The 16,651-nt window shown below is 44.4% G+C and overlaps 1 protein-coding gene across 2 annotated transcripts in view; it reads left to right on the forward strand.

Moving 5' to 3' along the window:
• Positions 1-5,644: 5,644 nt before the first annotated feature.
• Positions 5,645-16,651, forward strand: part of LOC137653485 (uncharacterized) — a 191,270-nt gene continuing 180,263 nt past the window's right edge. Inside the window, exon 1 of one of the 2 annotated variants that reach the window (XM_068386930.1) lies at positions 5,645-5,944. The gene's annotated coding sequence lies outside the window, so the exon portion shown is untranslated. The remainder of the gene's footprint in view (positions 5,945-16,651) is intronic. The other variant, XM_068386929.1, reaches the window with a different exon arrangement.

Raw genomic sequence — 16,651 nt, forward strand, 5'->3', positions numbered from 1 at the left:
GCACTAGAGCTGAATAATTCTTGGTGATTGTGTTTTGGAAACTTGATATCTTGGCAAGATAGAAATGAGAAAGGGAGAGTTATGGAGATAATATGTTTTCTTAAAATGATGCCGTAAATTTGAAAAACTATCACTGTAGATAATTGTAACCTGTACCGTAAGTAATACTGAAACTATTACAGATTAAGAGGAATCAGAGTCAATTCCACATCAAGTGTAAGCACTAAAATCTTGTTTATTATAAAGGTGGAATTGGTAATGGGTGTTCGTCTTTCTTTTGTAGTTACCCATAAAATTTCAGTATAATTCTCTGTGATGTAGTAGGTGACTTCGTTTTCTTTATTATTTAAACGCCAATCTTCCGAGTGATACCTGATCTGGTTTGATCCGACCAGAATTGGTTAAAATAGATTGTGTCAAAATGTACTAAATATGGAGAAAGCGCGGTAACCTCAAAGTTTACTTCATGAACATAGGACGTATTGGCAAAGACCAAAATAACGATTTTGTCACAGGGATGTGATGTTTAGGTCTATGTGAATGATGAAAAATATGAAATAATTTCCCAGTAATCTTTTCCTTAAGGAAATTTTACGCTTTAAATTATTTCCAGTGAATGCATGATTTTATCCTAATATTGATAAAATAATAACTTTGGATTATTCTTTGATATACCGGATATTTGGAGGTCTGAATAAATATAGAATAATGGCAAGGATAAATAATAAAATATGCCCGATTGAACACGCGAAGATAGACCCAGCACAGTAAAATTAGTAATAATGTAATTATTTTAGAGGAGCTAAATGGAAATTGTATTTATCGAATGTTAATATAGCTTACCTTGAGGAAAGACAAACAAATGAAGATGGTGTAATCAAAACTTCCAAGAATACTTTTAGCTGTTTGGTATGAAATTATATCACTCAAAGAATTTGTTTGAACAAATCTATAGTGTGAGAAACTTTCTTCATGAGTAAGGATGTGAGAAAGACACAAAGAAGCCCTTTTACTCAGGTCATACCGTAGTATTTGAGTAGGTGAAACATGATCTTTTTGCGTCAGAAGTTCTAAATTTAAATTTAAAAAAAAAAAAAACTTTATATATTTTTCTACTAAAAACGTGCAATGAATTAAATGAAAGCTGATATTTATGATTGTATGAATTAAAAGTTATTTTATTGATCGTATTTTTTCTATTATTCTTTTCACATGCTCTAATTCAGTATCCCACATAACTATAAGAGAATGTTATTATCTCTAAGAATATGGGTTTCCATTGCATATTCACTTTGTCTACGACGCCTTTTTAACATATCCCCTGGATTATTCAAGAAAACGCCACATCTAATAGAAATTATTATTATTATTATTATTATTATTATTATTATTATTATTATTATTATTATTATTAGCCAAGCTACAACCCTAGTTGGAAAAGCAAGATGCTATAAGCCCAAGGGCTCCAACGAGGAAAAATAGCCCAGTTAGGAAAGGAAATAAGAAAATAAAGAAGCGATGAGAAAAATTAACAATAAATTATTTTATAAACAGTAGTAACATCCAAACAGATATGTCATATATAAACTATAAAAAAGACTTATGTCAGCCTGTTCAACATAAAAATTTTTTTTAGTTCTACTGATTAAACGACCTGATTAGGAAGATCATTTAAAAGTGTTTTTTTTTTCATCTAAATGTTTGCATTATTGCATAGTGAATCACTCTTGTCGCTTAAGTCGAGCAAATGTCTGTGGTGATCCTAAAGACAATAATTTAGCCACTTTCTTTAATCTCATCACAGACAGTGCTGTTATAAGTTTGTTTATACACAATTACTATTCTTAAGCAGTCCCACGAACAGTAAATTCATTTCATGCCACTTCTAAACACTATATTCACCATAGATTTAAATTTATTCATTCCATTTCAGGATATACAACTCTTTCATATCATTTAAGTTGAACACTGAGGTTTTCCAGAGCAGAGGAGGATGATGTAATGAATAACTTTAGACTTTTCTGTCCATTAATTATTTTAAAAGGACCATTGATTCCCATTTGAAGACTATTTGAGCTTTCTAAAAGGATTTTTTTTTTTAATGGAAGGTAAAAATAATGGAACGGGTGAAATGTTTTGTTTCTATTACAAGTTACTTTTTTCCAATATTTAGCTTTTCATAGACTAAATACATTTCCGTATAGGCTATAACCGAAATAATTACAATGGTTCATTGTTCCTCGCTGCTCACTCCGCAAAACACGTTTGCAGTCACACTTTTGAGCTTGTATAAATTTATTCTTTTACTGAGGCATTTACATCTATTACATTCTCATTTTCTAGCTTTACCAACCTATTGTGATCTTTTAAACTCATACGATAGTCCCATGAGTCTGTCTTATGTATCCTAAAGTTCAAGGATTGTCTTTTTTTTCAGTATATCTATTCTTCCCATCCTGTTGATATTGCCAATTCTGTGCATGTAGATAAATCTTCTGTCTGTCTTCTGCGTAAAGGGCACACGACTCACCCATGTATTTTCATTTGAAATGCTAGAATGTCAAGCATATAATTTTCACCTTGATTGCATAGTTATCTTATTTATTCTAAGGGTTGTTTTCTGGTGTAATCACATATGGAAACCCTGTGCACTACAGCACCTACAAGAACTGTTTTTCATCATATGCATTCTAAGGTATTTAGTGTATTACGAATATAGACCGATTCACGCGACCCGTTTTCTTTCCGACAGGCAGGCGTTTAGCTTTCTTACGTCTTTACCCTAGTGAAATTCTTTCATCGTTTGCATTTTTTTACCTTAAGCAAACTGCAGGTCTTTCCTATGGAGACATGGCTTCTTGGCTTCTTCCTGGGTAGGACCATTTCAATCTTTTGTATCAAACAGATAAAACTTTTGACATTCTGGAATATTGATAAACTTTCACTTCATCTCTGTCAGTTCTTTAAACAGTGTCCAGAACTTTCCCCCCCCCCCTCTTTCTTTTCTTTAATGACTGATGTACCAATATCCTTTTCCTTTTTTATTTGAATCTCTCTTCCTTCTCCTCTTCTATTAGAAAAGCAATTGCCGCCAAATTTCTATTGCTAAGAGAATTATCTTCCATGATACTCACGTAACAGAATCTAAATGAACAATGAAAACCGCGCCGGGGTAAACGGATAGGGAACGTTTCGTGTGAATGTACATTTTGACGGCGTTTAGCCACCGGCCTGCCTGTCGGGAAGAAAACGGATCGTGTGAATCGGTCTTATTCCGCATTGTCAAGTCCACATTTCTGCAACACTTTCAGAAAACAAATCTTCCGCTTCTTGAAAGTCTTTTAAGGCCGATTCACATGACCCGTTTTCTTTCCGATAGGCTGGGTGGTGGCTAACCGCCGTCGAAATGTTGTACATTCACACGAGGCGTTCCGTATCCGTTTACCCGCGCGCGGTTTTCATTGTTTACTTAAACTCTGTCACGCGAGGACCGAGTAAATTACGATAATTTTGTCACTATAAGATGTTGGCTGATAACTGAGTTGATCAAATAAGTTATGCAACTTCGTAATACTTTATGCACCATGCCAAGAATATTAACATTATGATAAACTCACCTGTTTTATTTAATGCCTCTCCAGTCATTTTCCATATCTTTTCTTTTTGTAAATTATTTCGATACATCTTGTTTGCCATGTCAAACATCTCGTACCCTTGAAAAAAAGTTCAATTAACCTCTCATACATGATGTCAACAACAAACTAACTAATTTCTATGACTATACTGTGAGGAAAAGTCGGGGTTGAAGGCCACGAAACGAATGTGTACGTTACAGGTCCTCTTTCACACAAAACATCATCCACCCGTTGGTTGAGACAGGTGGCTAATGGCCGTCAAACCGAACGAGGTTTCTTGGAAAGAAAGCCGAGCCGACTCGGACGTCTAACGACCGAGGGCCGCCGTCAGCTTAACGGGTCGTGTGAACAGTTGCGTTTAGATACACGTAAGAAAGCTAGACGCCGCTAACCGACGGCCACCCTGTCGGAAAGAAAACGGGTTGTGTGAATCAGCCTTTAATATCTTGAGTCTCTCTGATGTCTTGGGGGAACTTATTATATAGTCTTGGAACCGCATATTTGAAAGCTCTAGAGAGCTTATGGGGTCCTTTGACTGGCCAGACAGTACTACGTAGGATAGGACCCTTCTCTCTGGTTACAGTTCTTTCCCTTTGCCTACACAGACACCGAATAGTCTGGCATATTCTTTACAGATTCTTCTCTGTCCACATACACATGACAACACTGAGATTGCCAAACAATTCTTCTTCACCCAAGTGGTTAACTACTGTACTGTAAATGTTCAGTGGCTACTTTCCTCTTGGTAAGGGTAGAAGAGACTCTTTAGCTATGGTAAGCAGCTTTTCTAGGAGAAGGACACTCCAAAATCAAACCATTGTTCTCTAGTCTTGGGTAGTGCCATAGCCTCTGTACCATGGTCTTCCACTGTCTTGGGTTAGAGTTCTCTTGCTTGAGGGTACACTCGGACACACTTCTATCTAGTTTCTCTTCCTCTTGTTTTGTTAAAGTTTTTATTGTTTTTATAGGAAATATTTATGTTAATGTTGTTACTAAAAATATTCTATTTTTCTTTATTTCCTTTCCTCACTGGGCTATTTTCCCTGTTAGGGCCCCTGGGCTTATAGCATCCTGCTTTTCCAACTAGGGTTGTAGCTTAGCATTTAATAATAATAATGATAATAATAGAGGGTACATCTTGGCTCCTATAACTTAACCATCTGTAACTATTCTCGTGTCAACACGATTCGTTGGCTGCATGGTATGCAGTAATCACGGTTGAGACCTATAGCTAGTCCTAGACCGTGGCATCAATTCACTTAGATGTATCTGACGTCGGTTCAGGTAACTTGATAGTCATTGCACATATCTTAATCTCTATTCTGGCTTTCATAGGCAGCCAGTGTAAATCAAATAGTATAGGAGTAAGGCTGTCTCGGGGAGGGACACCTTTTATCAATCTTGCTTCTCTGTATGTTACAGTAGTCAGTCCAAGCAATAGCCGAGTTAATCACAAGTTTCTTCACAGAATATTCATCCATATACTACTTTACAAAAGTAATATATCTAAAGTGATAGCCAACGTTTCTCACTATAACATTCAAATGAAGTCAAGTGATATACCTAGGTCACGAACTATACTAAATATTTAGATGTCACTCATGTTTCTTAAGTTTTTTTTTTATTTTTTACAATCATAAACTCGATTTTATTTTTTTGATTTAGTTTTAATTGTTTAACTGTCATGCTTTCCCTAACACTAGTAAGAACATGGTTTAAAGTTTAACGGGTATATTCAGTGTCATTTATGGAGAAGCAAAATTATGTATCATCTACAAATGATTTAAACAGCCTGTCTAGTACTTTTGGTAGACTTATGATATAGGTCTTATATTCATTTTTATAAATATAGAGCCGAGGGGAGTGTATTGCCATTCCTTTCTAAATGTTTAATTTCTTAATTAATTTTTAATTGTTTCTTCCATATTTTCCGTAGAGGTATTATGGATATGGTGTTTTTTGTGCCTCGAAGCTTCATTGGCCACAATTCCGTTATTGTAGTGGAAGAAGAAGCTCGGTAATGTTATGATTTAAAAGGAAAAAAAACTTAAGCGTCTGAAGTTTATGGCGCGAAGTGTTTGCGGTGTTTGTAAAGTTGTAAAAGTTCATTAGTATTTGATGCCTTTGTGAGGTGGTGCAGACAGTGCTTCTCCTGTTATATCCCTGAAAGTGAACTTATATATTTTGCAGGAAAATTATCGTTGCTTCATGATATAAAACTAGCAATTGCTGTACCAGCTAAACGTTACCTACGCTACCAGGTAGCTTGCCTTAAACTCTTTGTCCGGTTGGAAACGATAATTTTAAAGGTAAGCTGTAATTTAGTAGCGGTTTTGAATTAAACTAGTCTTAAGTATGTCTATTACCAAGTACGTTTCCTTTCAAACTGATATCATAGTCTAGATAGATTGTTTTCATGGTCAAGACATGGGTATTCCAGAGGGAATCCTGATCAGTCCTACCTGAGGGTAAAGTTTTATATGAATTATTTTACCGTATTACAGGGCAATGTAACCTAGAAAAAAAAAACTACTTTTTCTTATAAAAGAAAATACGCTCTCTTCGAAAATGACACTGTTCCCGTCGCAAATGAATTGTGTCAGAAATATACAGTAAAACTTTACCAAGTTTTACATTTCTACAGGGTATCATTTCGAACAGAAAATATGTTTTCCTGTAGTTAGTAACTTGCTTTAACCAAATTTGACCATTTCAACTGCAAACAAACAGTTTGACTAACTTGAAGTAGCTGAACTGGTTGAATCACATTATTTACTACAGGGAAACATATATTTTCTGTTCGGAATGTTTAAATGTAATGGCTTTTGTCCGCCGCCGCCAGCTCGCTTCGCTCGCCAGAAAACAAAAACATCAGGCTTGTATGGTATTTATATACTGGCAAGCAGTGATGTTGAGCTGCGCATGCTAACATTAGCAACACTAAATATAATGGTTCTTGTTCCGACACTGGCTTGATAATTAGTGTATTTTTTTATCGGTTTATTATAGATCCAAGAAGGTAATGTATAGAGAAGGTAAAGTTTGTTTTACCATTATATACCGTTTCCCCAGTATGTTTTCCCCACCCAAAACCCTGAGTTCCCTCTCGGCCGTAGCTGGCGGTACTATTGGAAATTCTCTCTCGTTTGCTTGCTCTATTTGGACGTTATTTGGTGATGTACTAAGGTTTTTTGAGTTTGAGCTTTTGCTTATTTGTTTTATTTGATCTGTGATCACATATTTATAAATTAAAAGGTAGAATTAGAAGGTTTTCAATCTATTTTAAACCTCACGAAAGCATAAGGGCGGGATGTAAACATTTCGTCCATTGATGACGTCACAACCTTTTCCGTAGGCTAAAAGTCTGTTTTCCTTTTTTCGTAGAATGATAAGTGAATACTTTCCTTTGAAGTATTAAGTTATAAATTAAATTAAAGGATTTTTATTTTGAGAAAATTTTATCCTTTTAATAGTTTTGCTTTAGATAATCTTCAATCTGTTTGCAAAGATTAACTAGCGTTCAGTTCATTTTTGTTACGTAGTTGTCAGTATCATTACAATATTACAATATTTTGTAGCGATTTTTATGAATAGTACATTCTTACTTCTCAAGTTTTTTGGTTGTACTATACAAAAGGAACATTTTATTTTGCAATTAATTGGTCCTTTCAATATTTTTCCTTAGTCAGAGATTAAAGGAAGTTAAAGTTCACTTAATATTTATACGATGCAGTATTCTTTACAATCGATGTAGCGCACGATTCTATGTATCATTGTTTCCTTGGTGGAATACTAAAATTGTTCGTATATTAAGTGTAAATGTTCCAATGAATACAAGTGATGATTCATCTTTTATTGGAATCCCTTAATTTAAGGGTTTATTTTAATTTATAAATATATCTATTAAGGTGATATTTAATATTTAATATTTCATTACATTTATATGGGATTCAGTGTCTTTTCATTCCCATTCAAACGATTGACAGAATTGTAAGTCTCTCTCTAAGAGTTCATTTCGTTTGAGGGAACGTATACTTTGGTTTTCAGATAATTATGAAACTTTCTTTTTACCAAAGAGTAGATGCAAATTTTTTAATGCTAAATTACGCAGTGAATTTTCTTCAGTGGAGAGTGCTTCTGTTCGGACCTGTCGTGATCCTAGGCTTAGACCTCTGTCAAGCTCCCGGAAGGGGAGAAGTTAAGTCGAACGATGAAAGGAATCGAGAGGGGAGCCAGGGTTACAGTCTTTAAAGACCCGAAGAGAAGTCCTCTCGAGCTTTTTTTGTTGATCCCCAGAACGCTCACCCTCGCTACAGATAAAGCGAGGTATTAGTGTTTTCAAACGTTATACGCGCTTCAGGCGCCAAGCTGAAAAAATTAGATTTGTTCTGCGTATTTACGTTTCATGCGGCGCGGACTTAGGGCCTCCACCTCCACCTGATGGGTGTCGTCTCCCAACAGTGGCAAGCGCTAGGGATTAACGAAGATAATGCTGAATACATTTCGCCTAAGGTTGATTCTGACCTTTGCTGTTAGGCGTGAAACAGCAATTATCTTCGTTTATGCAGTCTTATCAGCCTGCCGTTGACAGTGCGGTTGGGTGTCACGATTCCGGTCTTGATACGGTCGCACAGGCGACGTGTCTTTTGCGGTGATGACTTGTTGTCGTACAGGCGGCCTACCAGCCGCAATGTTCAATGGTGGGAGGAAGTGGATGCATCATTTCGATTACCTGCTCAACGCAAACCGACTGTTCATAGCGCCTAGTTTCAGTCTATTCAGGCACGCCGGCGTTCGCCAGGCAGCAGAGCATACTATCAAGCGTCATGACAGACAGCAGAGCCGGCGAAGCGTCAGCGGAACGGTGCGGCAAAGGAAGCGGAATGTCAACGGAACGGAGCGTCAGTGTAGACGCTTCGCTACCTATGACAATAGACTTTCATGTCTACCCAACCATGATCCTCTTCGGAGGATTGCTCCTTATAGGTCAGCTTGCTGATCCAACGGCCCTAAGGGGCACCATCACCAGTGTCTTCAAGTCTCTTCTACGAAGTGTTCACCTTTCTCGTTTGCGAGAGAGGCCACTCATAGAGACCCCTCTTCGGAGGATTTTTCCTGATTAGACCAGCCATCTCCTAGACCTGCTGACCTGCCGTCTCCGTTCCTGGCTGCTGACGCTGTGGGCGCCCACGCACCCCATTATCCAACGGGCACCGGTTCCTTCGGGGCAAAAGGGGCCTTTCTCACATTGTGAGTAAGTCCCTTAAGCGCCAGGTATCGCGCGCAAGCGGTCGCCTGTTGTTCCTGCTGTTCCTGAGACTGCCATCCAGAGACATCCTGTTCCAGGTACTGCGCGTCAACGTTCACCTGCGCATCAGCGCACATCGTTGGAGTTTCCTGAGATAGCGCAGAGGCGCTCACCAGTGATTCAGCCTGCGAGTGTCTCCTAGTCTCTTCTACAAAGGGCACCTCTCCCGTCCGCGGGAAAGGTCTCTCATAGAGACCCTTCCTCGGAGTATCTAGCAGATCTTCCAGTGTTGAGCCAGCTGACCTACCGATCTACCAGCTCAACCTTGCACTGCAACGAAGGACTTCGGCTCTGGACTCTGAAGTGCCGACGATCTTTTTCGCGCGTGGGTACCGATGGTCTGCCGCGTGCGCACAGATGGTCTTCCGCACGCCAACAAACTCCTACGCGCTGCAGCACGCTCCCATTCTGGTCCACACGGGCTCTTCATTCTGATCCTGCGCACTTTATGAAGTCTCGCGTTTTCAGCAGGGTCCCGCGCGCGAGCCCAGGGTATTCCCGCGCGCCCGCATTAGCGCTTCGACAGTCTCTCGCGCGCGACCCCCGGGTATTCCCCATCGCGCGAGCGCCAGCGCAATCACCAATGCCCTACTCTGCGCGAGGCTGCCGGACATCGTGCGGTAAGGGCGCCATCGCCACATTCCCCCCCTCAAGCACAGAACAGCGCACTTGCCGGTGGGGGGGAAGGTTCCAGAAAGGCCCAGGGACATTCCTTCCTTATCTTTTTACAGGCGACTTCCCCTCCAGAGGGAGTGTCTGACAGCGCAGCCATCAGCCGGCAGCCTGGTTTGGGACTCTAATCAGAGCGGTAGCACAGGCTTTTAAGCTGTTCTCTCTGAGTTGAGCCACAAATCCTTGGCTACATCCACTCCCCCGATGAGGAAAAGAGGAGTTTCGGACGAGGTAACTTCTACGAGGACGTAGCTGTCTCCTCGTAAGTCTTCGAGACAGGCACTCTCCCCCCTCAGACTTTTCTCCCTCACCTTCGGACAAAGTTTTCCCGCCCTCAGGAGAGTCATGGGAGGTAAGATGTTCCCCAATCACACCATTAAGGGGAACCCCACCTCGGGCGGTAAGGTCTTCTCGAATAGGGGTGGAGAAGAGCCTGCCTCCGTCGTGGTTGGAGTCCCATAGCACCAAAATCTAGAGGCTCAGACATTCTTTCGTTATGGGAACGAACCTGTTTGAGCCTAAGGACATGAAGCAGGCAGCTGAGAGGTGTAGGAAGTCACCAAGACTCCCTCCTATATGGGCCTTTGACATTCAAGCCCTATAAACCTCCAGTACCTCAGCAACCACGTCCCACCAAATCAACGGCAGCTAAGACAGTGGGGTCTAAGCCCTTTCCGGTCAAGGACAAGAAAGGCAATTAGTCCCCCAGGGGAGGGAAGAATCCTAGGAGGAGCAGCTGAGGCCGCAAACACTAGGATTGCCAGTTTCCTGAATGTCCGCCAGTGGTGGGATACCTACAAGGTTGCGCAGACAGGTTGCGGCAACTCAGGGCCGTTTCCTGGACGATTTCCATAATCAGTCAGGGATATCGTGCCCTGTTCACAAATGCAAATTATCTCCGAATTTGTCATTTTTCATCTATCCTTTAGCCACAAATCAAAGGAAGGATCCCCTTTTCCGAATTTTTCTCAGTTTTTTCGAGGAAGACTTTCAGCAGGATAGCTACCAGACTTGAGGAACAGGGCAAAGTCGTCGTACGTCCTCCGGGTAGTGACATCCTGTGTCCAGTAAGAACCCTGTAGTTCTTTCTGGGCAGAATGAAAAAGTTACGAGCAAGTCGAAGCTCTTTGGGGCTCGATTTAGTAGCCCTCGTTACAGATGTCAAGAATGTCCTTTCATTTTTCACCAGACTCTTATTGGAGAGGCTCGTGCGATTTAAAGTGAGACTTGTCTCTAATTTTTTAGAAGGTCAAGACACATGAAGTTAGTGCTGTAACAACTTCAGTGGCCTTCAAGCAAATTGGATTGTGACAGAGCTTTTTGGACACAACCTTTTGGAAGAGTAAATCTGTGTTCACTTCACACTTTTTGAATCATGTCCAGACTCTTTATGAGGACGGATACTCTCTGGGACCATTCGTAACAGCGAGTGCAGTAGTGGGGGAGGAATCCTCCACTAAGTTCCCGTATCCTAATACCTTTTTCTTCTCTTGAAACTCTTATATTTTTATGGTTGTTGTGGCGATTGCGACAGTCGCCCACAATCATTGATTTTAGTCAGATGTTCTTTATGTTCCTTGAGAGTGCCCCGAAACGAGGTTATTGGAAGAGGTACTGTCACATAGAGGTTTTTAGACCGTTTTGACAACTCCTGGAGATCGTCAGCCCCGTGGGTGGATCGCTGGATCTCATAAGGAAAGTGGACATAATGAAAGATTCATTGAAGTCAACTTCCTTATCAGGTACGAACCCTTAATTGTTCCGTAACCGAAATACAAACCACGCTATTTACATTGGGTATTACTTTCGGCGTAGCTGAAATGGCGAGCCATTAGATTTTTGACGAGGGTTAACTACTCCCTCGCTAGTTAGTGAGGGGGTAGGGTAGGGATAGCTAGCTACCCCTCCCCCCTCACACACCGGTGAACTGACGTGTCTGCTCTCACCCTCGCTTGGCAGCCATTAATGTTTTGTCTTTACTCAATTACTTACTTTTACTTATACTGTACTTAATATATATAAACATTCTTTATGTTTATGTATATATTTGGGTATAGAAATATAGTAAGTTTCCTTTTCAGTGTTTGTGCTGTGTGTGTGTGTACAACGTCACCGCGTAGTTCCAGGCCACTGCGGTTGCACGTCATGGGGCACAGTCTCTCTCTTGGTCCTTCGGTCGTTCCTTCGGCTTCCGATATTCGGCCGCCGTGGGGAATCGTCATCATTGGACTTTCTCCATTCATCTGTTTTCCCCGCTGTTCCTCCTTCCCTGCGGGGAACTTGGACTCTCAGCGAAGGGAACGTGGGAGTTTAGATTGACTACGGTCTCTCTCTCTACTCGAGGTCGTTCACCCTTTTACTACTACTACGTACTATTACGGTAGCCTCTTTCCCGTTGCGGGTTGAGTTGCTATTCCGTTTATTTGTCTCAATTATTTTCAATGAAATCTAATTGTATTTGTTAATTTTTCAGCTTCTGTGGAGAACACTTCCCTTCAGGGTTCAGTCGTTCTTACTATTTGTGAACATTCTTAAATGAATTACATAATTATAATTCTGTTATAATTCTGTTTTTGTTACAGTTCTCCGCCCTCCCCCCTCTCCCGTGAATGTCAGTGGGGGAGGAGGGCGCATACTTGGTTTGTAATTCTTATGTTCCTATTCCCTCAGGGTTTCTCTTCGGAGTTCCTCCCGGGGGAATTTTTGTTAACTAATTATTTATTTCATTTTCCCAGTTACGATCTGGTTTCTTCGTTTGCCTAAATGTGCCAACGAAGCAGAGCTGCCCTGATAGTGCCTTGGGAGTTTGCTGTTGCTGCCGCCTCTCTAGGACATCGTCATGGGCGTGTTCCCTTCTCTTAGAAGTTCTCCCGTGACAACTGTCAGCTCTTTAGTTCATCTTAGAACGCTCAGGAGGTTCGCTTCCTGGGGTAGGTAACTTCCCTTCCGAGGGAGGTTCTCTTACCTTAATAATTCCTGGATGGATTTTCCTGGTCCTCGGGCGGTTATGCTCTTGGTGCTGAGCAACCGCTCTTGTAACCATGCTCAAGGGGCTGAGCGGTTGCAAGACCGGACCATGGAATTTCGTGCGACTATGCTCTTGGGGCTGAGCGGTCGCACCTGCAGCTATGCTCAAGGGGCTGAGCAGCTGTAGGATCAATCTTGTGACCTCTCTCATTCGCGAGGGAGGCCACTCATAAGGACTCCTCTTCGGAGGATTGCTCCTTATAGGTCAGCTTGCTGATCCAACGGCCCTAAGGGGCGCCATCATCAGTGTCTTCTAGTCTCTTCTACGAAGTGTTCACGTCTCTCGTTCGTGAGAGAGGCCACTCATGGAGACCCCTCTTCGGAGGACTGTTCCTGTTCAGACCGGCCGGCTGTTCGGGACCTCTCCGCAGTTCGCCATCTCCTAGACCTGCTGACCTGCCGTCTCCGTTCCTGGCTGCTGACGCTGTGGGCGCCTACGCACCCCGTTATGCAAAGGGCACCGGTCCCCCGCGCAATTGTGCGCAAGCGGTCGCCTGTTGTTCCTACTGTTCCTGAGAATTCCATCCAGAGGAATCCTGTTCCAGTCCTGATCATCCCAGTTCTGGATCGTCCTGTCAGCTGTCCCTTCATCTTAGCGCGCGCTCGTGCTCGCCGATGATCTTCCTACGCCAACAATCTTCGTACGCGCGCTAGCGCCGACGATCTTCTTTGCGCGCTAGCACCGACGATCTTCTTTGCGCGCTAGCGCCGATGATCTTCATACGCGCGCAAGCGCCGACGATCTTCGTACGCGCGCAAGCGCCGACGATCTTCGTACGCGCGCTAGCGCCGATGATCTTCGTACGCTCGCTAGCGCTGACGATCTTCTTCGCGCAAGCGCAGACGTTCATCTTGGCTGACGATCTTCTTTCGCGAGCGAGCGCTGACGATCTTCTTACGCGCGCAAGCGCCGACGATCTTCGTACACGCGCTAGCACCGATGATCTTCTTTTGCGTGCCAGCGCTGACGATCTTCTTACGCGCGCCAGCACTGACAATCTACTTACGCGCGCCAGCGCTGACGATCTTCTTACGCGCGCCAGCGCTGACGATCTTCTTACGCGCGCCAGCGCCGATGATCTTCGTACACGCGCTAGCGCCGACGATCTTCTTTTGCGTGCCAGCGCTGACGATCTTCTTACGCGCGCCAGGGCTGACGTACTTCTTACGCGCGCCAGCGCTGACGATCTTCTTACGCGCGCCAGCGCCGATGATCTTCTTACGCGCGCTAGCGCCGATGATCTTCTTACGCGCGCCAGCGCCGACGATCTTCTTACGCGCGCAAGCGCCGACGATCTTCTTTCACGAGCGAGCGCTGACGATCTTCTAACGCGCGCAAGTGCCAACGATCTTCGAGCGCTGTCGATCTTCTTAGGCGCTTGCTCTTCTTACGCGCGCAAGCGTTGATGATCTTCTTTGGCGCGCTAGCGCTGACGATCTCCCTGCGCACGTAAGTTCCGACGATCGTCCGCGCACAGGCTCCGATGGTTCCCCGTGCCAACGATCTTCTTAAGCGCACAAGCGCCGACGATCTTCTTTCGCGCGCAAGTGCCGACGATCTTTCGCGCGCAAACGCCGGCGATCTTCTTGCGCACACAAGCGCCGACAATCTTTCAGCGCTGTTCATCTTCTTTCGCGCACAAGCGCCAATGATCTTCAAGCTCCAACAACCTCGTACGCGTGCACGCCGACAGCCGCGCGCACGCGCCGACATTTTTCACGGGCTCTTCAATCTGATTCCTGCTCACCCTATGATGTCTCTCGCGCGCCCGCACGAGAGTGTTTTCAACGGTCTCTCACGTGCGACCCCTGGGTTTTTCCCATCGCGTGAGCGCCAGTGTCTCTCGCGCGCGACCCCTGGGGTTTTCCCATCGCGCGAGCACCAGCGCACTCCCTCTACCAAGGTGAGACCTTCTCCCACCGCACCATTGGGAGAAACCCCACCTCGAGCAGGAGAATCGTCCCGTGTTAGGGAGAGAAGAGCCCTCAGACTTCTTTGTTGGAGTTACGTTTCCCTCCTAGGAGGGAATCGAAGGACTCTAAGAGTTCCCCCTAGTAGATCATTTGGAGACAGGAGACTTTGCTGCCAGTTCACCAGGAGGAGAGCAGCATGATTCTGAGCACCACTCCGTGGTAGAGCTTACCAGGGGAGACTCTCTTGAGAGACTCTACCCGGCAGGTGACATTCTCGGCAACAGAGATCCTGAGTCAGGAGAAGGTCGCAAAGTGTGCCATACAGGCCACTTCATGGCTGGATGTCTGGCTAGGGTCTCTGGGCATCCTGCTGCGACCCGAGGATCTGTCCAAGGAGAGCATCAGGAAAGCCCTGGAGACCTTCCTTCTCTCGGGCACACATTCCATCGAGTTTCTGGCCCACAAAGTTTCGAACTTGTGGGCAAACTCGATCTTGAAACGACGTAATGCGTTGGCCGAGAGGTTCCACTCAAGGGTCCCTGCCGTTTATACCTGCAAGCTCAGACACTCTTCCATCTTAGGAAAGAGTCTGTTTGAGCCCAAGGATGCGGAACAGGCAGCTGAGAGGTGGAGGAAATTGAACCACGATTCTCTTCTCCAAAGGGGTCTTACATATAAGCCTTACAAACCTCCAGCACCTCAACAACCTCGCCAATCCAAGACGACGAAACCGGCAGCGGCAGCAAAGACGAACGTGTCCAAGCAGTAGCCCTTTCCTGTCAAAGACAAGAAGGGCTGAAAGTCCTCCAGGGGAAGCAAGAATCATAGAGGGAGCGGCCAAGGCCGCAAGCACTAGGATTGGCAATCCCCCCTGCATGTCCACCAGTGGGGGGATGCCGGCAAGTTGCGCATTCAGGTGGCAGCAACTCGAGTCCGATTCCTGGACGATCTCCGTGATCAGTCAGGAATATCGCGTCCCGTTCTTAATGTCTCTTCCTCCCCTGACAGCGAATCCAGTGGCGTTGAGCGCCTATGCCATGGATCGCTAAAGGGGCTAGCCCTTTGGGCAGAATTCGAGACCATGCTGAAGAAGGATGCTCTCCAGGAGGTCGTCGACGGCTTCCCAGGCTCCTTCAGTCGACCCTTTCGTAAAGAAGGCGTCTGGAGGCTGGAGACCCGTCATCGACCTCTCATCTCTGAACAAGTTTGTCAAACAAACTCCGTTCAGCATGGAGACAGCAGACACGGTCAGACTTGCAGTGAGACCGCAAGACTTCATGTGTACACTGGATCTGAAGGACGCGTACTTCCAGATCCCAATCCATCCGTCTTCCAGGAAGTACTTAAGGTTCAGCCTAGACAACAAGATCTACCAGTTCAAGGTGCTGTGTTTCGGTCTCTCCTCAGCACCCCAGGTATTCACCAGAGTGTTCACCCTGATCTCTTCGTGGGCACACGGGATTGGCATCTGTCTCCTCCGCTATCTGGACGACTGGTTGATCCTGGCAGACTCGGAGTCGACCTTTCTTCGACACCGAGACAAGCTTCTGGGACTTTGCCAAGATCTAGGGATCATGGTAAATCCCGAGAAGTCTTCTCTGCCTCCATCTCAATGACTGGTATATCTAGGCATGATATTGGACACCAATCTCCACAAAGCCTTTCCATCAGACGACAGGATAGCAAGGCTGAGGAGGGTCACAGATTCGTTCCTCAGACGAGAAGAGCTTCCAGCCCAATCGTGGTTACGTCTCCTAGGGCACCTTTCCTCCTTGGCCCGTCTGGTTCCAAATGGCTGCCTCAGGATGAGATCCTGCAATGGTGGCTCAAGTCCCGGTGGAATCAAGGCCTCGATTCTCCGGACCTTCTGGTCCCTATGGGTCCTGCGGAACGAACGGACCTTCAGTGGTGGGGGACGGAGGGAAACCTTCGAATGGGAGTGGATCTTCTCGTCCTCCCCCCGGATTTGATGCTGCTTTCGGACGCTTCAAAAAGAAGGGTGGGGGCCCCACGTTCTGAACCAGAGGATCTCAGGCCTCTGGTCAGAATCAGAAAATTGACTCCACATAAATCTGCTTGAATGAAGGCCGTATAT

Source organism: Palaemon carinicauda, chromosome 14, assembly GCF_036898095.1.
Source record: "Palaemon carinicauda isolate YSFRI2023 chromosome 14, ASM3689809v2, whole genome shotgun sequence".
Taxonomy (NCBI): Eukaryota; Metazoa; Arthropoda; class Malacostraca; order Decapoda; family Palaemonidae; genus Palaemon; species Palaemon carinicauda.